The 26,906-nt window shown below is 39.5% G+C and overlaps 1 non-coding gene and 1 pseudogene across 1 annotated transcript; one reads left to right on the forward strand and one right to left on the reverse strand.

Moving 5' to 3' along the window:
• The first annotated feature begins 56 nt into the window (after window positions 1-56).
• On the forward strand, window positions 57-14,771 carry LOC128055511 (placental prolactin-related protein 3-like; annotated as a pseudogene).
• LOC128057017 (U6 spliceosomal RNA) lies at window positions 7,005-7,115 on the reverse strand. The gene has a single exon (XR_008200214.1). It is a non-coding gene; the product is annotated as a U6 spliceosomal RNA (small nuclear RNA).
• Window positions 14,772-26,906: the final 12,135 nt, after the last annotated feature.

Raw genomic sequence — 26,906 nt, forward strand, 5'->3', positions numbered from 1 at the left:
GGCTGACTGCCCAAGGTCAGCAGGAGTCCTCACCCAGGGATCATTCTGCAATCCCCATGGGTCCAGCTCCCAGCTTCTTGGACACCAGTGGACTTACAACCGTGTCCGAGGTATGCAAGGCTGCAGCATGGCTTGTCTGTGTGGTTCTCACTCCGTTGAGACTGTCACAGATTAGTGAGTTCACTCCCCAACTGCTTCAAATGCACCCCCTGTCCCAGTGGATGGCCATAGAGGCAGGGATCTCTCCCGTGCACTTTAGCTCCTCCTCCCCCAGGTGCAGGCTGGTCCCACTTGCTCTGCTCCTTCTTTCCCCTTCCTCCTTGTCCCATTTTTCCTTTGCCCTGCTGAATTCTATATGGATCCGGATATTCCTTCTCAGTAGTCAGGGAGTCCTGCCAGTATTCACCTGGTCTTCTGTGAGAATTGCTGTGTCTTTAGATGTTCTTGATGCATGGATGGAGATGGTGTACCCCACTTCCACCTACCCCTCTGTCATCTTGTCCACCCCCATTTGTGCATGTATTAGAAATGAGTTTCCCTTTCTGTTAAGTTGGAGAAGGCAATGGCACCCCACTCCAATATTCTTGCCTGGAAAATCCCATGGATGGAGGAGCATGGTGGGCTGCAGTCCATGGGGTCACTAAGAGTCGGACACGACTGAGCGACTTCACTTTCACTTTTCACTTTCATACATTGGAGGAGGAAATGGCGACCCACTCCAGTGTTCTTGCCTGGAGAATCCCAGGGACAGGGGAGCCTGGTAGGCTGCCATCTATGGGGTCGCACAGAGTTGGACATGACTGAAACAACTTAGCTGCAGCAGCAACAGTAGCACACATGTTTATCTTTGGCTTTTTGAGGAGAACACAGGTAAGTTTGGAAAAGGCAATAAAGCAGCCCTGCTCCAGTACTCTTGCCTGGAAAATCCATGGACGGAGGAGCCTGGTAGGCTGCAGTCCAAGGGTTTGCTAAGAGTCGGACATGACTGAATGGCTTCACTTTCACTTATCTCTTCCATGTATTGGAGAAGGAAATGGCAACCCACTCCAATATTCTTGCCTGGAGAATCCCAGGGCTGGGAGAGCCTGGTAGGCTGCCGTCTATGCGGTTGCACAGAGTCAGACATGACTGAAGCGACTTAGCAGTAGGAGGTAAGTTCCACTCTCTTTAGTTCAGTCATTCAGTGGTGTCCGACTGTTTGTGACCCCATGGATTGCGGCAACACAGGCTTCCCTGTCCATAACCAACTCCCAGAGCTTGTTCAATCTCATGATTAGATCTCCTGATTAGATCATGAAGCTCAAACTTAGATACTCAGACCTTATAAATTTTTTATACATGAAAATATTTAACCTTTAAAAATCTCTCCCTATTTGTCTTACCTTCCAGTCTTGGACAATCATTTTTCTAGTCTGAGTTCCATCATTTATTGGAAACTCCTTATAATTAAGATCAAATGGCATTTGTCTTTCTCTGAAGACATTTATTTAGCGTAATGCCCTCAGGTTTCATCCATGTTGCCACAAATGGATGGATTTCTTTCTTTTTCTAATGGCTTTATAATATTTACCTATATATGTCACATCAGATTGTTTTCATCCATTCACCTGTTGAAAGATGGTTGTTTCTATACCAAGGCTACTGTGAATAATGCTGCAATAAACACAGGAATACAGATCTCTCTTTGAGACAATGATTTCATTTCCTTTGACTATATATCCAGAAGTGGGATAATGGATCACATAACCGTTCTCTTTTAAATTTCTTAAGGATCCTCCACAGTACTTTTGGTATGTGGTTGCACTGGTATACATCCATACCAACAGTGCATAAGCACTCCTTTTTCTCCACATCCTCAATAACATTTGTCATTTCTTACATTTTTGGTACTAGCTTTTCAAACAGGTGTGAAGTGATATCTCTCATGCTTTTGATCAGAATTTCCTTTGAATCTTAGTCATGCTGAGCATCTTGTCATATACCTGTTGACCATCTATATGTCTCATTAGTGGGAAAATGTCTGTTCTTTAGAGATGTAGCATACATTATGTTTACTATATTCCAATATATGAAACTCAGTTGCCGATCTATATATCAACAATGAACTATTCAGTTTAGTTCAGTTCACTTCATTCGCTCAGTCGTGTCCCACTCTTTGAGACCCCATGAATTGCAGCAACCAGGCCTCCCTGTTCATCACCATCTCCCATAGTTCACCCAGACTCTTGTCCATCGAGTCAGTGATGCCATCCAGCCATCTCATCCTCTGTCATCCACTTCTCCTCCTGCCCACAATCCCTCCCAGCATCAGAGTCTTTTCCAATGAGTAAAATCTTGATATCAGGTGGCCAAAGTATTGGAGTTTCAGGTTTAGCATCAGTCCTTCCAAAAAATACCCAAGACTGATTTCCTTTAGAATGGATTGGCTGAATCTCCTTGCAGTCCAAGAGACTCTCATGAGTCTTCTCCAACACCACAGTTCAAAAGCATCAATTCTTTGGCGCTCAGCTTTCTTCACAGTCCAACTCTCACATCCATACATGACCACTGGAAAAACCATAGCCTTTGACGAGATGGACCTTTGTTGGCAAAGTAATGTCTCTGCTTTTGAATATACTATCTAGGTTGGTCATAACTTTTCTTCCAAGGAGTAAGCATCTTTTAATTTCATGGCTGCAGTCACCATCTGCAGTGATTTTGGAGCTCAAAAAAATAAAGTCTGACACTGTTTCCATTGTTTCCCCATCTATTTCCCATGAAGTGATGGGACCGGATGCCATGATCTTTGTTTTCTGAATGTTGAACATTAAGCCAACTTTTTCACTCTCCACTTTCACTTTCATCAAGAGGCTTTTTAGTTCCTCTTCACTTTCTGCCATAAGGCTGGTGTCATCTGCATATCTGAGGTTATTGATATTTCTCCCGGCAATCTTGAATCCAGCTTGTGCTTCTTCCAGCCCAGCATTTCTCATGATGTACTCTGCATATAAGTTAAATGAGCAGGGTGACAATATATAGCCTTGATGTATTCCTTTTCCTATTTGGAACCAGTCTGTTGTTCCATGTCCAGTTCTAACTGTTGCCTGCTGACCTGCATACAGATTTCTCAAGAGGCAGGTTAGGTGGTCTGGTATTCCCATCTCTTTCAGAATTTTCCTCAGTTTATTGTGATCCACATAGTCAAAGGCTTTGGCATAGTCAATAAAGCAGAAATAGATGTTTTTCTGGAACTCTCTGGCTTTTTCGATGATCCATTAGATGCTGGCAATTTGATCTCTGGTTCCTCTGCCTTTTCTAAAACCAGCTTGAACATCAGGAAGTTCAAGGTTCACGTGTTACTGAAACCTGGCTTGGAGAATTTTGAGCATTACCTTCTAGTGTGTGAGATGAGTGTAATTGTGCGGTAGTTAGAGCATTCTTTGGCATTGCCTTTCTTAGGGATTGGAATGAAAACTGACCTATTCCAGTCCTGTGGCCACTGCTGAGTTTTCCAAATTTGCTGGCATATTGAGTGCAACACTTTCACAGCATCATCTTTTGGGATTTGCAATAGCTCAACTGGAATTCCATAACTTCCACTAGCTTTGGTCGTACTGATGCTTTCTAAGGCCCACTGGACTTTACGACATTCCAGGATGTCTGGCTCTAGCTGAGTGATCAGACCATCATGATTATCTTGGTCGTGAAGATCTTTTTGTACAGTTCTTCTGTGTATTCTTGCCACCTCTTAATATCTTCTGCTTCCGTTAGGGCCATACCATTTCTGTCCTTTATTGAGCCCATCTTTGCATGAAATGTTCCCTTGGTATCTCTAATTTTCTTGAAGAGATCTCTAGTCTTTTCTATTCTGTTGTTTTCTTCTACTTCTTTGCATTGATCTCTGAGGAAGGCTTTCTTATCTCTCCTTGCTATTCTTTGGAACTCTGCATTCAGATGCTTATATCTTTCCTTTTCTCCTTTGCTTTTAACTTCTCTTCTCTTCACAGCTATTTGTAAGGCCTCCCCAGACAGTCATTTTGCTTTTTTACATTTCTTTTCCATGGGGATGGTCTTGATCCCTCCTGTACAATGTCACAAATCTCCATCCATAGTTCATCAGGCACTCTATCTATCAGATTTAGGCCCTTAAATCTATTTCTCACTTCCACTGTATAATCATAAGGAATGAAATATTAGAAAGCTGAATAAAGAAAACAATCTCATTTACTATTGCATCAAAAAAAGTTACAACACTTAGAAATAAACTTAAGCAAGGTGCTGAAAAATTTTATGCAAAACCTTTAAGACATTGATAAGAGAAATTTAAAAAGAGTTAAAGATATGTAAAGCTAGGTTTTCAATTCAATGTGTTTCTTGAGATAGGATTTGTATTACTATAAATTCCCTCTTAGAACTGCTTTTGTTGCATCCTGTAGGTTTTAGAGCATCATGTTTTCATTGTTCTTTGCTTCTAGGAATGTTTTGATTTCCCTTATTTCTTCAGTAACCTGTTCATTATTTGGAAATATGTTGTTTAATCACCATGTGTTTGTGTTCTTTAATTTTATTTTTTCCTATTATCGATATCTAGTCTCATAATGTTGTGGTCAGAGAAAATGCTTGATATAATTTCAGTTTCCTGAGGTTTGATTAGTGACCCAATATGAGGAAAATGTTCCATGTGCACTTGAGAAGGATGTGTATTCTTCTGCATTTGGATGGAATCTGCTGAAGATATCAGTTAGGTCTATTTGCTCTAATATTTCCTTTTGGTCTTATGTTTCCTTATTAATTCTCTGTTCTGTTGATCTGTCCATTGGTATAGGTGCGGTGTTAACATGCCCTACTATTATTGTGTTACGGTCAATTTCCCCTTTTTTGTCAGTGTTTACCTTATGTATTGAGGTATTCTTATGAGGGTACATAAATAGTTGTTATGTCTTTTTCTTGGACTGATCCTTTGATCATTTGGTAGTGTCCTTCTTTATCTCTTATAATAGTTTTGATTTTAAGGTCTATTTTTTCTGATATGGGAATTGCCAATCTGGATTTCTTTTGATTTCCATTTGCATGGAATATCTTTTTCCATCCTCTCACTTTCAGTCTGTATGTGTCTCTAGGACTGAAGTGGGTCTCTTGTAGACAGCATATATATGGGTCTTGTTTTTGTATACATTCAGCCAGTCTGTGTCTTTTGGTAAGAATGGGAGAAGATAATAGCAAATACAACAACTGATAAAGGATTGCTTTCTGAAATACAAGCATCTCAGACAACTCAGTCATCAAAAGCAAAGGCAAGAACTGCAAAAATAAACTAGTGAGACCACATCAAACTCAAAACCTTCTACATAGTTTAAGAAGCCATCGATAAAATGAAATGACAACCTATTGAATCAACAAAATATATTTGCAAGTCACATATTTGGTTTTTGCTTCATATCCAAGAACATATAAGAGACTCATGCAACTCAGTAGGAAAAGAAATCAAACAACCCAAATTATTAAATGAGCAAAGGAAGAGTTAGTGTTTTGAAAAATCTGATGTGTAGACAGTAGATGAGAGACACTGTAAGTTTTTCCTTCCAGAACAGAAGCCTGTGTCTTCCTGGCATTGCTTTCTATCTCCAATCATGTGTTTGGTGATTGCAGTTCACAGTATACATCCTTCACTTGATAGCAATCACCCTACAGTGAGCTATATGAGCTAAAAATACCCTACTAACTATAAAAAACTAATAATTACATACTTAATCTTGCTGCTGCTACTGCTGCTAAGTCGCTACAGTCGTGTCCGACTCTGTGCGAACCCATATGATTTTTAGGATTTTCCACTCCATTGTTTTCTACATTCTATTTCAAAATTGAAACACCTAATAAGGAAAAATGAGTAGGGGACATCAACAATACATGGATAGAAAGTCAGTTAAAACTGGGAGCATTACTGGATTATAATTTGGGGGAATGTATTCTTACTAATACTATTGTAATTTTATTCCCTTTACTTCTCAGGTATGCTAGGCTGATATTTATTTAAAATATTAATACCAACATAGAGACACATAGTACTCAAGTTACAGTAGATTGAGAAAGACAAAGCTTATGAGGCAGAAAGTGAAAACATAGAAAATTAGCAATGATATTAAAACAAGGGGAAGTACTGCCTCAAAAGAAAGCAGAGTTCTCTAATTTTTGGAGACAACACGAACAAGTCAGATGGGAGCCAGCCAGCTTAAACTGTGTACCAAAAACTGCACCAGAAGGAAAATGAAGTTCATAAAATATGCTGATGCTAAACACCAAAATTCAGGCAGTAAGAGAATAGGGTAGGGTTTATGTAGATGCTGAAAACTACTCAGAGAGGTAGACATGGAAGCAAATACACTAATGAGCATCAGAAAAATCAAAGCACAAGAGGGTCTGAAAAATAAATTGCAAAGAGACTTAGTAGCCTGATCAAAAGAAGAAGAGAATCAAATTAGAAAACCAAAATATAAAGACTTCTGCACGTGATAGACCCAGAGAATGCTCAGCAGAGAAAATTTGGGCCTTAGTGACCAGCGAACAGAAGCCTCCAGCGTCAGGAACAAAAACCCTGGGCAGGACTCATGACTGCGCTTCTGGGAACAGGCTCAGTTTCAAAGTTTGGGCACTATACCACCTAAAAGCAAATGCAGACAAGGATTATAGCTTGCTATGGCACTGAATCATGACAGTAGTGTTTGTTAGTTTACTTTTTTCATTCAACTATAAAGTTAATGAATCACTAACCAATGATAATTGACACCATCAGTTTCCAGTCAGATCCTCTTTAGTCATACAATGAATATCTGAACCTGTTATATGATCCTCAATAAAAGTTTTAATAATTAAATTTATTGATGTTTAATTGAAGGGTAATTGCTTTACAATAGTACTGCTTTCAGTGAAACATCAGCATGAATCAGCCGTAGGTATACCTATGTCCCCCCTGCTCTTGAATCTCCTTGCCACCTTCCTTCCCGTCCCACCCCTCGAAGTTGTTACGGAAAAATATGGAAGGCTTCACAGATTTGTGTGTCATCCTTGGGCAGGGGCCATGCTAATCTCCTCAGTATTATTCCCATTTTTAAATATATGTGCTACCAAAGCAAACACACGAATAACAATTTAACAGAAAAAAATCATATAGTCAGTCATCTACCAACAGAAGATCAATCACATTAGAATTAGGATATTCTGCTATATTTAGTGGCTCTTATAAAATTGAATTTTATAATGTCCAAGTTCCATGAAGGAATTAAGCATATATTCAGGCATAAGACATGTATAAATGCACAGAAATATATGGACACAAATACCTCTATGTTATACAAGCTATTATTCTCCTTGCCTGTCACAATAAGCTCTTTAGTTGATGAGAGAGATAGTCCCAAATTTCTCCAACTTCTATGTCTTCATTTTGAAAACCACTTCTTTTATTTTCATCACCTAATTTTAAATAACCATTTTATTCTTAGATACTATGTCCCTTTAAACTAAATAAGAATAGAGAAAATCTAGTAACTATTGATATCTTATCCTTAATTAAATTACCACTCTTCTGGTATATTGGAAAAATAATCATGTTAAGATCTCATTCAGGAGGATAAAAATCTCTATTTTATCAGTTCTCTTGTCCAAACTCAATTTTTGCTCACTTTAGTCTTAAATTCTGCTTACTTACAAAGGATGGACAGGAAGAGTAATGTTAAAATCATGCTTGCAAGAGTCTATGATTTTATGCTTCTGTTGGCCAAAGGCAGGGCCAGGAATAATTTCTGAAATATTACAATACATCACGGAAGCAGGAAGGTCTAGTTCTACTATCAAAAAGGAGATGTTTGGAGATTGTTCAAAAACTAAGTTCTATGGGTTGTCAGGATGTACTCCACATCAGACAGATAAATTTTGTCCCTAAAAAGTCCAAGTCAGGAAAGGGTAGGCCTTGTTGGCAGAGTCAATGACATTGTCTTGGGTGCTGACCAGGTAATATTCTTGTTTTACCATTTGGAGAGATATTTGCTATTTTCTTGAAGAAACAAATGTAATGAGAAGATTAAAGACGCATAAAAGTAGAATAGCTGTCAAGGTGCCTAGAAGAAAGGCTAGCCAGGAGAACCAGGCCCCCACACTGATAATTGTCAGAGACTGTAACAGTGAGTGTTTTATAGACAGAGCAGAACAAGTGGATAAACCCAATGTTCTAGGGTCACTGCTGTTTTGCAGTCAAAGACAAAATATTTTTCTCTTTAAGCAGAGTCATCACAGCTCTGGATGTGGTCCTGGTTACACACATGCAAACCAAGGGCCACAGGCATGTGTGATGTGACATCTGCCCAGTCACCTGCATCTGCTAATAATGGAACCTGGGGAAAATCACTTGCCCTCTCCAAGTCATCATATCTTCATTAACAGAACTTGATGATCTTAGTGAAGATTAAGGCTATCTCACAGGGTTCTTGTGAAACACAAATTTTAAGATGTTTTAAAGCTTTTGGGAAAGTATCAAAGACATGCATGGGGTTACTAAGGTGAGTGAGCAGATCCGAGGTACAGTATCCTTTTTCTCTTAGTATTCTCTTGGTACTCAAAAGTAGTGATCAGTCAGTTATATGTTTACTCTTACCCCAGCATGATGGTAAACCACACAGATCAACTGGACTTTTCTTGTCATTTCAGTGTCTAAAATTCAAGCATTAGTCAATGTAGAGTGAAAAAATTACAAACTCCTAGATGGCCTTGCTGCCAGAGTCTGCAGAGTCCCAACATTAAACTGTTTTAAAAAAATGGCCTAGACACTCTGGCTCAGAATTAAGTGCCAAATGTTTGTAGAGCACAGAAGTAGTTCTGGGAGCAATATAAAATTACAGGGAGTAACCTACTTCTCCAACTCTCTATCTGTGCAAATATCATCATCTGTCTAAATTTACACAGAAGACACTCCTTTCCCACCCCAGCTACTACAGCACCAACTCCTGCTATGAGCTATAGGGAAAGAGAAGGCTTCCCTCCGCAGGATGGATTTGATAACCTCAGGTGACTAGATCATCTCAGAATGGCTCATGTTTTTATTTTAGCAGGGTGCTGCCTGCTCCATTTGCTGGTTATGTCAAATCTGCTCTTGTGCCAGGCAACTCATGCCTGTTCTGCTGTCCTGATGTGTTTGACATCCCCCTGGAATCCCTTGCTGCTGCTAAGTCACTTCAGTCATGTCCGACTCTGTGCAACCCCATAGACGGCAGCCTACCAGGCTCCCCCGTCCCTGGGATTCTCCAGGCAGGAACACTGGAGTGGGTTGCCATTTCCTTCTCCAAAGCATGAAAGTGAAAAGTGAAAGTGAAGTTGCTTAGTCATGTCTGACTTAGCGACCCCATGGACTACAGCCTACCAGGCTCCTCCGTCCATGGGATTTTCCAGGCAAGAGTACTGGAGTGGGGTGCCATTGCCTTCTCCATATCAACTCATTAACCCTTCCTCATATAACAATTATTGAAAAAAAAAAAAAAAACTCTGGGTAAATTACAGACCTGTTTATTGATGCCGCCAGGCTGTCCCACAACTTCCATAACCTTTCCATCATAATGTTCAATGAGTTTGTAAGTACTGTGGTGGTGGTGGTTTAGTTGCTAAGTCGTGTCCAACTCTTGTGACCCCATGGACTGTGTAGCCCACCAGGCTCCCAGAAGGTACCTTCGCTTAACTGACTGGGCTATACTATACTTTAAACAAGAAGGCTGCATCAGCCAAATTTCAAATAGCAGAGTCTCTAGGTCAAAGAAGCCGTCAGCTCATAGGATGTGGAAATCGAAGAAAAGATCAGTTTTGTGAAATCTCTAAGATTCCTAAGAAGTAGGATAACTTTGTCAATTTCCATTCATTCATTTCCTTTTGTAAATTTCTGAAATAAATGATTTTGTATTTGTCAGCCAAGAATGCCATAAAAGAACACAATAGACTCAGTGGAATCAACAACAGAAATTTACTTCCTTACAGTTCTAGGGGCTAGAAGTCCCAGATTAGGGCACCAGGAAGGTGTGGTTCTGGTAAAAATTCTTTCCTTCCAGGCTGGATTCTCTGTGAGTCCTCACAGGGTCGGGGGTGGGGAAGAGAGATAGAGGAAAAGACACAGAGACACAGAGGTAATTCTCTGGTGTTTCGCTTCATGAAGACACTAAACCTATTGGATCAGTGTTCCACCCTAAGGGCTGATTTAACCTTACGGGGCTTCAGTGGTGGCTCAGATGGTAAAGAATCTTCCCACAATGTGAGAGACCTGGGTTCTATCCCTGGGTCTGGAAGATTCCCTGGAGAAGGGAATGGCAAGCCACTCCAGTATTCTTGCCTGAGAAATCCCGTAGACAGAAGAGTCTGGTGGGCTGCAGTCCATGGGATCCCAAAAAGTTGCAACCCTTTCAAAACACAGTACTTTGGCAGTTAGGGCTCTAACACATGAATTGAAGAACACGCATTCAGTCCACAATACTACCTGACATAAAGCACTTTTAGGTGGGACAGGGGGAAAGGAAGCATGTTGATTTTCTGGTCCTTCAATTCTCTTTGGGCTTTCTTCTCCAGGCTCAGAGTAAATAGCCAATAAATGAGAACTGCTCTGCAGTGAACTGTGTGGATGGAACATGTTAAACAAAGCTGAATCCTGGTCACAAAAACAAATAATGGTAGTTGTTTAATGCTACAAATTATTGTTTTATGATTTGCAGTGAAGAACTTTAGAGCTACAGTAGAAGGGATGTTTAAAATTGGAAACAATTATTCTCTTTCTAAGGAAGGTATTTGAAAGTTGTATGTTCATTCTTTTAGGTCAATCAAGGAGCACACAGTAGAGCAGACAGCTATTAAAAAGCAGTGCTAGAGGTTTCTGTTCAATTCACATAGTTCTTTTTAATCACTAGTTTTTGTTTCATCCTCCATTTTTGACTGTCCATTTTTTTTTCCAACTCTCCCAAGGAATCTCTTGAAATGTGCATAACTTTCGCTAAAGATTAGTTTTTCTCTATCAATGTCTTAGTTAGATTTTTCTACTCTTACTATTCTCAGTCCATTGCTTAGTGTTTCTTATAACTTTATGCCATGTTTTTCTGCTGCACCATTTTGTCTCCATAAACAACATTGTATTCTGCACTTGGGATGAACACTAAAGTTTTTGGTAGGTGGATTCAGAGATAAGTCAGAGTCATAACTGTATTACTCCTTATAAGGGAATATATTGGCTCTAACCCACAGTAAACAAGAGATTAAATGATTAAATACAGGTTCATGCATGCATTCTAAGTCACCTCAGTTGTGTCCAACTCTTTGCAAGCCTATTGACTGTAGCCCAAGAGGCTCCTCTGTCCATAGGATTGGCCAGGCAAGAATACCAGAGTATGCTAATATACCCTCTTGCGAGGGATGCTCCTCACCTAGGGATCAAACCTGAGTCTTCCTATATCTCCTGCATTGGCAGGAATGTTCTTTACCACTGCCGTCACCTGGGAATCACCAAGTATTGGTACAAAAGTACTATATTTGGTTCAAATACTAAAAAATGAAAAAAAAAAGATAATGATTAAATAGAGAAGGGAAAAGGTTGAACTTAGAAAAGTTAGATGTAAAATCATTTTTATAGAGACAACGTATAGAAAAAGTAGGAAACAAATGACTTTCAAATTTTGTGATGCTCCCCATCAAAAAAATTACATGTCTATCACACAGGTTAATGTTCTGGTAATGGGTTCATCTACTGAATGTCCAACAACCCTAACTAATTGCCTTATCACTTTCAGGATGAACAATATGCCCAGGGAAAACAGTACTATATCAATGCCACCAAGAGCTGCCACACCAATTCCTTCCACACTCCCGAAGAAAGAGAAAAAGCCAAACAGATGAACATGAGATGAGACAGTATATAAATGAGAGAGTATCAGATGAGACAGTATATAGCTTACCAGGCTTCAGATTATTAGAGGTAATGGTAACTGTACATGCAGAAAAAGGTGGAGGAACCATAAGCAATTGAAGAGAAATTATATTATGCACTTGATGAAGCATGAGCAAAATCAAGGGATGACTAAAGATCTGTAGTAGCAAAATAAATAACAGATCTATAAATCATCCATGCAGACAACTTTAGTTCAACCAATGCATTAGACACTATTCTGTAAGAAAACAGGAAATGAATGGGAACTTTCATGTATAAAATATGAGATTGCAAAATTCATAAATATGTAAGAAACACACCCCAGTGTTGAGTACTCACTATTACTAGTGACTCCTACTTCGGAGTCCTATACTGCACCACCCAAGCCCCCGCATCTGCCTTTCAAGGCTCTCTTGATTCTGCTTCTACTTCTCTGACACCTCCTTCATTCGTCATTCTCAATGACACTTCTGTCACCTTTTATTCTTAATTTGTAAGTCTCCCCTACAATGACCTATCTAACATTGCTTTGCTTCTCATGGCCGCAACAATTACCTCTGTTCTGAGGGTAACACAGTTTACATATCAAGCTTCAATCATTTATGGCAGCTACAAATTTTCATCATTATGATCTCTCATTTCTGATTTCCTGCCTTATCCTTCATCCTAACATTATTTAAAATATATTCACATGCATCCCCCATTAAAACACTCTCTCTCTACAACTTTCTTAATGATACCAGCATTCTTTTCCTCTGTTAAGCTCATTAATATTGAGGATGATCAAGTAAAAGAAAAAGGCCAAAGAGGAAGAGGAGGAGGGTTTTTCAATACGCTTAAATTTAAAGTTCATTGAGAGTTACTACATGGCCTCACATTTAACTAAGCACTTTATGTGCATTACTATATTTAATCCTACTCAGTTCTCTGTTCTTTACCATAAAAACAGTTCATGGTTGTAAAGAAATCAAGCATATTAGAATCTTCAGCCCCTGGGATTTTCATGCTCAATTCTGCTAGTAGTAGTGAACTAGAGGGGAAAACCCTCCATTGTGAATCCCACTGATGCTGTTACTAAAGACAACACTGTGCCATTTTCTGCCCAGAAACATGTCAACAAAACAGACTGTTCTGAGATCAGCAGGAGGCTGGTGTGGGATCAACTGAGAAAAGAGTGCCTGTTAGGAATGTCATGTCTTCTTCCTCGTCTCTTTGTTGTAATATCATAAAACAAATATCAAAATATCAAAAATATCACAAATATAAAAAATCAATACAAATGACTCACCTGATTCATTAATACAAATGAATCACTGGGTGACAATGATGTGGGCACAGGTGGAATCCCTCTTTCCTGGGTCAGGCACTGCAGGCACATACTGACTTGCCATAAATACTTAGATTCTCTCACGCAAATATACAAACACAAAAGAACTCACTGAGTGGTGGTAGAATTTCAGAGGAAAAAAGAAAATTCTGCATGTTATAAATTATAACTCATCAGAAGAATTAGTTCCTAAAATAACTTAGATTTTTGATAATTCTGTGAAGTGTGAACTAATAGCTTACATTTTATACTTTTGCAACTTTTACTACCTTCAGAAATCTCTGCATACACGTAGGAATAACCAAGCTTTATTAGGTCCGCTGCTCTGAGCAAAGATTACATGTTACCAAAACCACTGAATTATGATTATTTTAATGAAACTGTTTCTTATGGTTGCTTAGAATGAAGACCTTAGTAAGTGGATACTCATGTTACTGTACTCCTGGCATAGACTCGTGTATCATCTAGTTACGATACTGTGGAGTATGAAAGATGTCTCAGATGCTATCCTATGAAGCGGCAGAGACAATATTAAAAAATCATACAAACTTCATGCACTCCTAGAGAGGCAATTCAGCCAGGTGAGCATGCTGCAGAGGGCTTTCTCACTTTCTTCATGAATGAAAAAGGTGACCACTGTAATGCCTAAGGAGTTTGGAATTATCTCATTTTCTAAGAAAAAGATTCATGATTTCTATATTCTAGACTGCAACTACATAAAGCAGGAGCCTAGGCATTCATATGGAGAAGGAAATGGCAACCCACTCCAGTATTCTTGCCTGGAGAATCCCGGGGACTGGGGAGCCTGGTGGGCTGCCGTCTATGGGATCGCACAGAGTCGGACACGACTGAGCAACTTAGCAGGAGCATCAGTGGGCATTCATAGTGATAGATTCTACTGTAAAGGAATCAAAATGTCACTGCAATTTTTGACATGGGCAGCCTTCCCTGCATTGCACACAATTCCACCAAAAGCTTGCCTCTTCCTGGCACAGGTGTTTGAAATATTTTCAAGAATAAGAGAACTAGAAAACAGAAATTCCAAGAGCAGAATTTTCTTCAAGTATTACAGGACAGCTGCTATTGAAGTTCCACTCATCTTCTTTCTGTGTTCTTCTCAAATCAATGGATGGGAGTGGGAAGGAAGAAAAGAGAAAGTTAAAACGAAAGTTGACTTATGTTTCTATTTTTTAGATTCCTAATAGTTTTCTCATAGGCTGGCTCCAAAATCCATATCTAGAGAGTTTAATATTGGTGTGTCTTACCCAAATCTTAATTTGATAATTAGAAGCAAAAAACATAAGCAAATACTAATAAAACACAGAAAAAGTCATTATCTTTTGGGTATTCAGATTATTTTTCCAGTAAGGTGGAAGATGTACAAGGCTTGCATTTACTGGTCAGGACTCCCATCCCTGATGTCCAGAGATGAAGATGTGAGTCATTCTGCATTTGATTAACCTGTTCAAATGCCTGTGCAGGGATTCACATAAACTTGAAATGTACACAAAGATCCTGGTGTGGTGAATCTGCAAAATGTGCTAAATCCACATCCATCCCATCCACCTCTGAGGTGGCCATAATGATCTAACCCATAGCAAGCTTCTTTGAAATTTACGGCTTTTTAATGCATGCTCTGTGAAATGGGTCTCCTCTTAAAAAAATAAACACAGACTCTGTAGAGATGTCAAAATCTAAGAGGGCAATTTGTTAACATTTCTTATCTTCATTTAATAGAAAATCAAAAGAAAATCCACCCCTACAATTGAGAGAATGAAGCAACTATTAAAATTAGTCAAAAATAGCAGAAGCTGGCATTACAAAGATCATAAAGAGATTCTGTAAGAATCACAGCCAATTATTTGGGTCAAGTTATTAGAATCAAAGAATTAGATAATTGTTCCTGGTTCTGGTCATGCTACCAAGGAGACTGAATTCTCAGGATTCTTTATGAAAGCCAGCCACGAACTGTCAGCCAACTATCACAATGTTTCATCTGACAAGATAAGTGCTTCCCAGCTTTGTATAAATAGCCTGAGGTTTACTGAACTGTCTAAGATTGTTACGATACTGTCTTAGTCCTTCTGGGTTGCTATAACAAAATATCACAGGCTTAAAAACAATGCAAATGGATTTCCACAGTGTGGTCATGCAGGGTCCTTTTTGGTCACACACTTCTTACTGTATCCTCACATAGGGGGAGGGCTCAGGAGCTCTGTGTGTCTCTTATACATAAAAGCACTCATCTCATTGAAGAGGCTTCATCCTTATAACTCTATCACCTCACAAAGGCACCAGCTAGGGTAACCCTATAGGGTTACCAAAATCATGGGGATCAGCATTTCATCATATGAAATTTCTGGGGGATACAAAGGCTGAGACCATAGTAGATAGAAATGTGACCTGGCTCATCCTCCTCCAGGGGCTGTCGTCACCCACACTCCACTGCATCCTCATTTCCTGCATCACCGGGCAGCCATTCCACACATTCCATCACTCTGAGTTTCACAAGTCCAGGTCAGTCAAGTGTCAGCTCCATCTCATATTCAGCCTATTCAATGTTTCCCTCTCCCCTGCTGAGGCCCAGGGGACCTACCAAGAAGTGCAGATGTGTCCATTTCTGCAAGGTTCCTTCTCTCTCCCTCTCTGGATCTTCATTCCTTGGGCCATGTTGGAACAGGGAAAGTTCTGACATCACTGACTTACATGGTGCTGTTGTAGCCTTCTCTTGGTCCAGATGGACTGATCTGAAATTCCGCCTGACTGACAAGTGTTTCTCTTGAGGGGTATCCTTGTGATTCTCCAGGACATTCACAAGTTGGGGATCCTCAAATTCATAGTTTCCTTTAATCAGGGGAAATGTTCTGGAACCCACAGCTCCCCACCTGCAATAGTCACCACAGCTTCTCTTTTTCCCTCACTCTGCAAGCACCGTCTGGAGAAAATTAAGCAGCCCACAGTGAGCTGCCTACTAGCTGACCCACAGGGAACCCATGTATCATAAACACTCTAAATAATTGAATGGCAGAAATACTGGTGTGCATCTGTCCACCGCCTGGGGCCTCTGAAAAATTGTCCAACTGGTCACATAGACACCGAGTAGATGTAGATCACAAAGCCCAATTTAAATACCCATTTATCTGAGAAGTAAGATACCATTCTCTCTTCCTTTTAGAATAACGATCCTTGTCAGTAATTATATGGCCTTACAAACATGCCCTAGTAGGTCCCTGAATTATAAAATCCTCCAAATAGAGGATTTGGTCTCTACTGAGACTGGATCAATGTGACTGGATTAGGGTTGCTCAGCTTGTTCAACAGCCTCCAAACAACCTGGGATGAGGGCCAGTCTCTTGACTGGCTCTGCTAAGAAGTCAGTGAGGTTGCTGGGCTGGTTTTGCAGCATCTTTAGGGCTCTAGCAGTAATTCTTGGTAAAAAGAAAATGGGAAATCAGAAGGTAGAAGGGAAAGGGGGATGAATAAGAGAGAAGGAAGCGAAAGACAGAAGGAAGGAAAAGCAGCAAAGGGAAAGTGAGTCTAGGACTTGGGTAGTGAAGGATGAAATGCTGTTAGAAGACGTTATTTTTAAGGACCCAAATATATATGCTTTTTAAAATATCCTAAAAACAGACTGGTTCCAAATAAGAAAAAGAGTATGTCAAGGCTGTATATTGCCACCCGGCTTATTTAACTTTTATGCAGTGTACATCATGAGAAACGCTGGGCTGAAAGAAGCACAAGGTGGAATAAAGATTGCCGGGGGAAATATCAATAACCTCAGATATGCAGATGACACCACCCTTATGGCAGAAAGTGAAGAGGAACTAAAAAGCCTCTTGATGAAAGTGAAAGGAGAGTGAAAAAGTTGGCTTAAAGCTCAACATTCAGAAAACGAAGATCATGGCATCGGGTTGCATCACTTCATGGGAAATCGATGGGGAAACTGGAAACAGTGTCAGACTTTATTTTGGGGGGCTCCAAAATCACTGCAGATGGTGATTGCAGCCATGAAATTAAAAGATGCTTACTCCTTGGAAGAAAAGTTATGACCAACGTAGATAGCATATTCAAAAGCAGAGATATTACTTTGCCAACAAAGGTTCGTCTAGTCAAGGCTATGGTTTCTCCAGTGGTCATGTACGGATGTGAGAGTTGGACTGTGAAGAAAGCTGAGTTCCAAAGAATTGATGCTTTTGAACTGTGATGTTGGAGAAGACTCTTGAGAGTCCCTTGGACTGCAAGGTGATCCAACCAGTCCATTCTAAAGGAGATCAGTCCTGGGTGATTTTTGAAAGGAATGATGCTAAAGCTGAAACTCCAGTACTTTGGCCATCTCATGGGAAGAGTTGACTCATTGGAAAAGACCCTGATGCTGGGAGGGATTGGAGGAAGGAGGAGATGGGGACGACAGAGGATGAGATGGATGGATGGCATCCCAGACTCGATGGAGGTGAGTTTGGGTGAACACTGGAATTTTGTGATGGACAGGGAGGCCTGGTGTGCTGCAATTCATGGGGTCACAAAGAGTGGGATAAGACTGAGTGAACTGAAGAGCAAATATCTCATATTCCCTTTTACTTCAATTTTCTTTTCTCTTCTTTCTTTTCAGGAACTGTCCTTTATATTAGTATTCTTTTGTTGTTATTGAAGGCCATAGTTCTATAGATGAACAACAATTCGCAACTCTTCAGGGCAGAATCCATCCAAACTATTTTGTTACTTGCTTAACTTTCTTTCCTTCAATGTCTAGATATTTCTAGCAGAGAGGATGGTATTTATTAGAAGGAAAATTTGGCAATAAGAGAGACAATGCAGTTGGAGAAAACATGCATTCACCAACAGACCACACAAAGCTTCATGTATTTGTCTCATAAAATTTATTTCAAGCATAAATTTAGGACTTTAGATCAAGAACAGAGGTGGTTACATTGAGAGTGCTCCATGCTTGACTGACAAATAAAGTGAATACTGTAGATTTCAGACACTACTGAACAGAGCCATAGATATTCTATAGAGTCAATCAGGGATAGCCGAAGTGGGGATATTTGGACATGATTTAACAATCTCTCCCTTACTATCCTGAAAGTATCCATTTCCCTCTCTTTTACAGATTTCCTTGTAAGATTACATTTGAAGAAATGGCTATGCTATATCAAGAATAGTAGCAGTGGTTAGTGGATGGTAACAAACAAATGAAGAACCTTTGAAATTCACTGAACTTATAGATTAGTAAGTCACATGTCATGGATACAGTGAGCAATTAACTGAGGTTTAAAAAAGTCTCTATTGTCCAGAAGTAGGCCCTCATGTTGTGGAAAAGGAGAGGGTGATATAAACACACTAATTACTATATTGCATGTAGCATGAAGAAGAATAAGATATTATGCCAACACGGTGCTACAGCAGATTGAAGTAAAATTACGAGCCATCTGAATAGTCATAGGAGTGACACAAATAAGTTGGCTTTATTATGGAGTTTTGAAAGGTTGATGGGATATTGATGTGCAAAAAGAGTAAAACAGTATATCTGTCAATTCATTTAGGATTATCTTATGAAGTAACAATGTCTGACATCCTATATCAAGGCAACTGAGATATTAATATGTATATCATTGTAAGGTATCAGTGAATAATCATGTCTGACAAAAACGTAAAAAAAGTTCATTTCTTACCATGCATGTTGTATCTCTCATGATTATGCTCCCATGATATACTATATATACTATTGTAGGGTTAGAATGGAGAAATACTTGTATGGATTTTTATGCATTAGGGAGAATCATGCCAGTTTGGAGAGTTTGTCTTTACTCTACAAAGAAACAGGAAACCAGGAAAATTTAGTCCAAGAGAGCAGAATGTCCAGAGTTAGAAAAGAGAAACTTTAATGTGGATTGAGGAGTTGTGGCTGTTGGGGCTGGTAGAGGAAAAGAAAGAGACTAGAAAGAGCTGGGAATATTATGACACTAAAAATCGAAGAGGGCTCTGCCAAGTGAAAAGACTCTAAGGATTTGGGAGGTAAAGGAAATGAAATGGACCTGACCACATGCAAGGAATGAGGCAGACATAAGAGTCAAAAAGGACATCCAACAGTATGGGACTAGTTGAGTCAATAAATGACTGAAAAGTCAGAGAGAAGGGAGGAGATAAATTAAGGTTTCATCCAAAAGCATCTGAGCTGTGTTTTTCTGTATTTCTTCAACTTAGTCCCAGAAATCACCAAAAACTGTTAAGGTTCTGCAACAAATGATAGAAATAAGTACTCTAAGGAGCCACACAATTGCACTCATCTCACACACTAGTAAAGTAATGCTCAAAATTCTCCAAGCCAGGCTTCAGCAATATGTGAACCATGAACTCCCTGATATTCAAGCTGGTTTTAGAAAAGGCAGAGGAATCAGAGATCAAATTGCCAACATCTGCTGGATCATCGAAAAAGCAAGAGAGTTCCAGAAAAACATCTATTTCTGCTTTATTGACTATGCCAAAGCCTTTGACTGTGTGGATCACAATAAACTGTGGAAAGTTCTGAAAGAGATAGGATTACCAGACCACCTGACCTGCCTCTTGAGAAATCTGTATGCAGGTCAGGAAGCAACAGTTAGAACTGGACATGGAACGACAGACTGGTTCCAAATAGGATAAGGAGTATGTCAAGGCTGTATATTGTCACCCTGCTTTTTTAACTTATATGCAGAGTACATCATGAGAAACGCTGGACTGGAAGAAGCACAAGTTGGAATCAAGATTGCAGGGAGAAACATCAGTAACCTCAGATATGCAGATGACACCACTCTTATGGCAGAAAGTGAAGCGGAACTAAAAAGCCTCTTGATGAAAGTGAAAGAGGAGAGTGAAAAAGTTGGCTTAAAGCTCAATGTTCAGAAAACGAAGATCATGACATCTGGTCCTATGACTTCATGGGAAATATATGGGGAAACAGTGGAGACAGTGTCAAACTTTTTTTTTTTTGGGCTCCAAAATCACTGCAGATGGTGATTGCAGCCATGAAATTAAAAGACGTTTACTCCTTGAAAGGAAAATTATGACCAACCTAGATAGCATATTCAAAAGCAGATATACTATTTTACCACCAAAGGTCCGTCTAGTCAAGGCTTTGATTTCTCCAGTGGTCATGTATGGATGTGAGAGTTGGACTGTGAAGAAAGCTGAGCACCAAGAAATTGATGCTTTTGAACTGTGGTGTTGGAGAAGACTCTTGAGAGTCCCTTGGACTGTAAGGAGATCCAAGCAGTCCATCCTAAAGGAGATCAGTCTTGGGTGTTCATTGGAAGAACTGTTGCTGAAGCTGAAACTCCAATACTTTGGCCACTTCATGAGAAGAGTTGACTCATTGGAAAAGACCCTGATGCTGGGAGGGATTGGAGGAAGGAGGAGATGGGGACGACAGAGGATATGATGACTGGCTGGCATCACGGACTCGATGGACATGAGTTTGGATAAATTCCGGGAGTTGGTGATGGACAGGGATACCTGGTGTGCTGCAATTCATGGTGTTGCAAAGAGTAGACAAGACTGAGAGACCGAACTGAACTGAACTGAAGAAATCTTTTAAGTTCTCATCACAAGAAGAAAATTGTAACTATTTCTAGTAACAGATGTTCACCAGACTTATTGTGGTGATCATTTTGCAATATACATCAAATAATTACGTTGTACACCTGAAACCAAAGTTTCATTATATGTCAATATTATCTATGTGTAATGATACCTGAAACTAAAATAGCATTATTTGTCAATGTGACCAATGTATAATGATCATATAATCATTATGTTATATACATAACACATATGCATACCTTCAGTAAAGTTCAGTCACTCAGTCATATCCAACTCTTTGAGACCCCATGGACCCAGCATCTTCACCATCTCCTGGAGCTTGCTCAAACTCATGTCCATTGAGTCAGTGATACCATCCAACCATTTCATCCTCTGCCATCTCCTTTCCTTCTGCCTTCAATCTTTCCCACATCAGAGCCTTTTCCAATTAGTCAGTTCTTTGCATCAGATGGAAAAAGTATTGGAGCTTCAGCTTCAGTATCAGTCCTTTCAATGAATATTCAGGGCTGATTTCCTTTAGTATTGACTGGTTTGATCTCCTTGCAGTCCAAGGGACTCTCAAGAATCTTCTCCAACACCTCAGTTCAAAAGCTTCAATTCCTCCTTACTCAGTTTTCTTATGGTCCAGCTCTCACATCCATACTGACTAATGGAAAAATCATAGCTTTGACTAGATGGAATTTTATTTATATATATAAACATATATGTACACACACCTATGTAAGAAACAGTTTTTGAAAAGGAATATAATTATATTTTGGATAAAGAAAACAGTTCAACTAGTACATATATATTTTCCAAATGTGCATTTTAGCTATCATGTTGGGTCTAAAACCTTATCTTCAAATGTAGTTTTATGTTTATGCTGATAAAAGATACAGAAACACATCTTAACCTTGTAACATTAATTGTAGAACAGCTTATTTATAATAGCTAATTAAAATCAAATAATTTTGAAACCTATAGCCTGCCCAGTACTCTGCTATTGGTCATTTAACCAATTGATCATTGACTTAATTCATCCCTGACTCAGATAGTCTTATAGGCGCTTAGTCTACATCAATAAACTAAGCAGGCAGACACTTATCCTCAGGGAACTGATATTCCAGCTGGTGGAAGACAGATAATCTGCAATAAACATGAATCCAAGTATATTATATTATATGTTAACAGGTGGTCTGTACTATGGGAAAAGAAATAGTAAAGCAGAGGACAGGGTTTAGGAAATAAAGGTGAAGAAAGGGAGGTGATTCAAAGAAAAACAACTTAGGCCACACTGAGGGGAGCAAACATGCTCACTTGCAGTCAAGATTCAAGTTTTCCCCTGTCCAGTCAGGTCTCTTGGTCTTCTACCCAACTTCAAAAATATTTCCATCTCTGAGGCTCTATGCAAACTCATACCAACATGGATGTTCTGAACATTCTGCCTCTCTTCAGTTGAACTGGTTTCATAAAAACTTATTGGTAAACTCCCCCAAATTAAGTAACATTTTATGCAGCAAATTTTGATAATTTTCTGTTTCCTAAAGAACTAATCTCCAAAGTATTTTCCATTTTTTCAACACACTGTCAGTGACCTAATTATATTATGTAAAAATATTATATATGCATTGTTATTCTAATATATTATGACATTTAAAAATATACACAAAGTAGAAATTAAATGACAGTGAGATAAAAATAAATAGAAATGGAATTGCTATCATTTTCTTCCCTAGGGGATGAAGACACTCATATTTATGGCCACTGGCCTATGGATTTTGAATATGCACATATAATTATACCAGTAGTTTAACTATCATAATAAAGTAATTTCTTTTATATATAGCTTCAGTCAAAGTTCTCAGAATACCACAAGGGGCCAAGAATAAAATTATATGTGAATAACTCTCTTCATATGATATATAAAATTTTGTGAGCTCAATAAAGTAAACATCTTTAGTTGTTTTGTATATCATCAATTCATCTACTGGTAAAAAATTCAAAGTCTACAATAGATTTATTTTTTTCAGGGTTTAAATCTCAAATCCTAATAAAAGCAGAGCAATGGCTTTGAAACAAATGGACTAGTGAAAGAGTTGGCTTAAAGCTCATCATTCAGAAAACTAAAATCATGGCATGCATTCCCATAATTTCATGGCAAATATGTGGGGAGACAGTGGCTGACGTTTTTTTCTGGGCTCTAAAATCAGTGCTGAAACTCCAGTACTTTGGCCACCTCATGCAAAGAGTTGACTCATTGGAAAAGACTCTGATGCTGGGAGCGATTGGGGGCAGGAAGAGAAGGGGACGACCAAGGATGAGATGGCTGAATGGTATCACTGACTCAATGGACGTGAGTGTGAGTGAACTCCGGGAGTTGGTGATGGACAGGGAGGCCTGGCGTGCTGTGATTCCTGGGGTCGCAAAGAGTCGGACATGACTGAGCAACTGAACTGAACTGAAGATCAGTGCAGATAGTGATTGCAGCCATGAAATTAAAAGACGCTTACTCCTTGGAAGGAAAGTTATGACCAACCTAGACAGCATATTAAAATGCAAAGACATTACTTTGTCAGAGTTCTGTCCAGTGATCATGTATGGATGTGAGAGTTGGACTATAAAGAAAACTGAGTCAGCACCAAAGAACTGAAGCTTTTGAACTGTGGTGTTGGAGAAGACTCTTGAGAGTCCCTTGGACTGCGAGGAGATCCAACCAGTCCATCCTAAAGGAGATAAGTCCTTGGTCTTCATTGGAAGGACTGATGTTGAAGCTGAAACTCCAATACTTTGGCCACCTGATGTAAAGAGCTGACTCATTTGAAAAGACCCTGATGCTGGCAAAGATTGAGGACAGGAGGAGAAAGGGGCAACAGAGGATGAGATGGTTGTATGGGATCAAAGACTCAATGGACATGGGGTTGGACTGCGGGAGTTGGTGATGGACAGGGAGGCCTGGCCTGCTGCAGTTCATGGGGTCACAGAGTTGGACATGCCTGAGCAACTGAACTGAACTGAACTGAAATGGCCTAGAAGAACAAATAAAATGTCTTATGGATATCATTATATATGCATTTGTAAAGAAAATTAATGAAAAAATACAGAAGACTTACCATTTGCTGAACCAGAAAGTGTACTCACTTAGAGCTGAATATACACTCACCTAGAAAAAATACTTTCTCAGCTTCTGATGACTTCTAAAGAAAGGGACTCCATGACTTTCATCGCCAGCCTGCACTGGAATCCTTTCCACTTCCCTCTTCCACTTCCCTCCATGATCTCTTCCCTAGGTTATAAAACACACCTTGGGCTTCTGGTTCAGACAAGATGGGCTTGATCTCTTTGTGCCCACTCCTCTGTTCTGGAAATAAGAAGAGACCACTAAAGGGGACCTTTTATATTTGGCAAGAAGACGTTGAACTAGATTAGGGCCTGAAGAATGGAAGATAAACACAGCAGCACGTAAGAGAAGACAAGCCAGGCCCAGCATTCCTGACCTTCAACCTAGCATCAGAAGGCAGCCTGAGTAGGGCTGTTCCTCCCAAGGATTAAATGTGAAGGAACACCAGGTGGTGCTTTAGTTGCTAAGCTGTACCTTACTCTTTATGACCCCATGGACTGTAGCCCACCAGGTTCCTCTGTCCATGGAATTCTCCAGCCAAGAATACGGATTCCCATGACCTCCTCCAGGGGATCTTCCCATGACCTCCTCCAGGGGATCTTCCCAACCCAGGGATTGAATCTGGGTCTTCACAAGGCAAGTGGATTCCTTACTGTCTGAGCTACCAGGAAAGCCCAAGAAATTCAATAATGGCATGGATATTTGGAAAATAAAAGGATAAAAACAGATGTTAATATTAGATAAAGTAGACTTTAGAGCAAAGAAAATATCTAACGACAAAGGAATACAAGGACATTACATAAGGAAAAAAGAGTCAATCCAGCAGGAATACATAATAATCCTGGTGAGTCAGTGGAGAAAGAGATTAGTGGATTGATTTTTTCCTCTGACTCCTTTCTTGAGGAGAAGTGGCCAAGTTTTTCCACTGAAGCCCAGAGCTCTGGTCAGAGGCCCTTGCTTTTAGCTGCAGCTATGTACAAGACTCTTTAGAGACTGCAATATCCATTCTCTTCCTTTGCCCTGTTGGCCTAAAAGTGTTCATGCATCCATGTTCTGGCCTGTCTTGAAGAGTTTTGCTTTTCGTTTTAAGGTATCCTTAGCTCTGATACAGCTTCCAAATCTTTAATGTTCATTGTGTGCTAGTCGCTCAGGCATGTCTGACTTTTTGTGATACCCATGGACTTTAGCCTATGAGGCTTCTCTGTCCAAAGGATTCTTCAGACAAGAATGCTAGAGTGGGTAACCATTCCCTTCTGAATGGATCTTCCCTGACCCAGGGGTGCAACCCAGGTCTCCCAAATTGCAGGTAGATTCTCTACCATTTGAGCCACCAGGGAAGCCAGTTTTCTTTATTTTCCTTACCTGTGTAAATTATCTCAATTTCTGACAATGATAGGGGTGGGTATGGAGCTGCTAGATAAAGATGGTCCCTCAAAGATGTAATGCTAAACTGCTTATAACAGGAGGGGGACATCTTTTCTCCTGACTCCAAAATCATAAATGCAAGAACATGTCACAGGTCATGTAAAAATAAGTGCTGAGAAATCAATGATTTAAGAATGAATTTTTAAAAGTGCACAAACTTTAAGCTGTAAAATGATAAATAAGTTCTGAGGATCTAATGTGTAACATGGTGATTATGGTTTGTAATGTGTTATTGAGATTTGTGGGGCTTCCCAGGTGGTGTTAGTGGTAAAGAATCCTCCTGCCAGTGTAGGATGCATAAGAGATGTGGGTTGAATCCCTGGGTCAGGAAGATCCCCTGGAGGAGGGCATGGCAATCCACTCTATTATTCTTTCCTGGAGGATCCCCATAGACAGAGGAACCTGGCAGGCTATATAGTCCATGGGGTCACAAAGAGCTGGACATGACTGAAGTCACTTAGCACACATGTAAGAGAGGAAAATTTAAAAGTTCTCACCAAAAGATCTTGGAAGGTAAATATGTGAGGTGATATTAATAGATGTGTTAATTAAATCAATGAGGGAATCTATTAATCATGTATGCCTATTTAAATTGTCACATATACTTTAAACACCTTGCCATTTAATCTGGAAATTATATTCTAAAAAACTGAAAAAGGAGACAAACTAAGAATTTCAATGCTTTTTATATAATATTATAGATATTTCAGCCATTACTCTTGGTATGTAGAAGAGTTTTTTAAATTCAAGAAAATCACCAGTGGGATTCACTGGATAGTCAGAAAAGGAAGAAATCTTGGACAATCCTCCCATATTAAGGATATATAAGTAAATCCAAGAATGATTAAGTCACTTATCTAAACTTATAAAACTCGATGCAAAAGTAGCAATAGAAACCAGGTTTCCTAGGTTTAGGTGAATCTTTACCGAATTACCCAGCAAATGGAAATATCGCCTATGCTCTGCAAAACTTGATTCTTATCTCTTTCACAGACTGATCATATTCCACCTTGTATTCACTGTCCAGTTTGCATAAGTTTTACCAGGTAGATTGAATTCCTTGAAGGTTCAATCCTGTCATGTCTGATCTTCTCACTCTATATTCTCACATATGGCTAAAGCTCTTCATAAATGCCATTCCTTCTCCTTGGAAGATCCTCGCTCTTTTACCTCCTGACTTCCCCCACATCTTTAAGATCTCAGTAAAAACCACTTCCCCAAAGCAGCCTTTTTTGATTCTGACAGAGCTCAGGTCTCCTTGTTATGTGGACATATGGCATTCTGTACTTTTCCCTCTTGACTCATGTCCCAATTGTGGTGCAACATTTAACTTTGAAATTTACCTCTGTTTTTCTAAAATTTAAGTCCTAATTTACAAAGTCCACATGTGTGCTCTTCACTTCTATCCATTCTTTGCATCCAGCAGGCCTTCCTTAGGTGTTTGTTCGATGAAACACTTTCATTCGTGCAGAGTAAAATTCCAGTGAATTATTGATGCTGCTCTCACAGCATACAGTGAACTAAAACCATGGAGGACTTCTCTCCCCACCCAAGCCCTT

The sequence above is a fragment of the Budorcas taxicolor genome, chromosome 11, assembly GCF_023091745.1.
Source record: "Budorcas taxicolor isolate Tak-1 chromosome 11, Takin1.1, whole genome shotgun sequence".
In the NCBI taxonomy this organism is placed as follows: Eukaryota; Metazoa; Chordata; class Mammalia; order Artiodactyla; family Bovidae; genus Budorcas; species Budorcas taxicolor.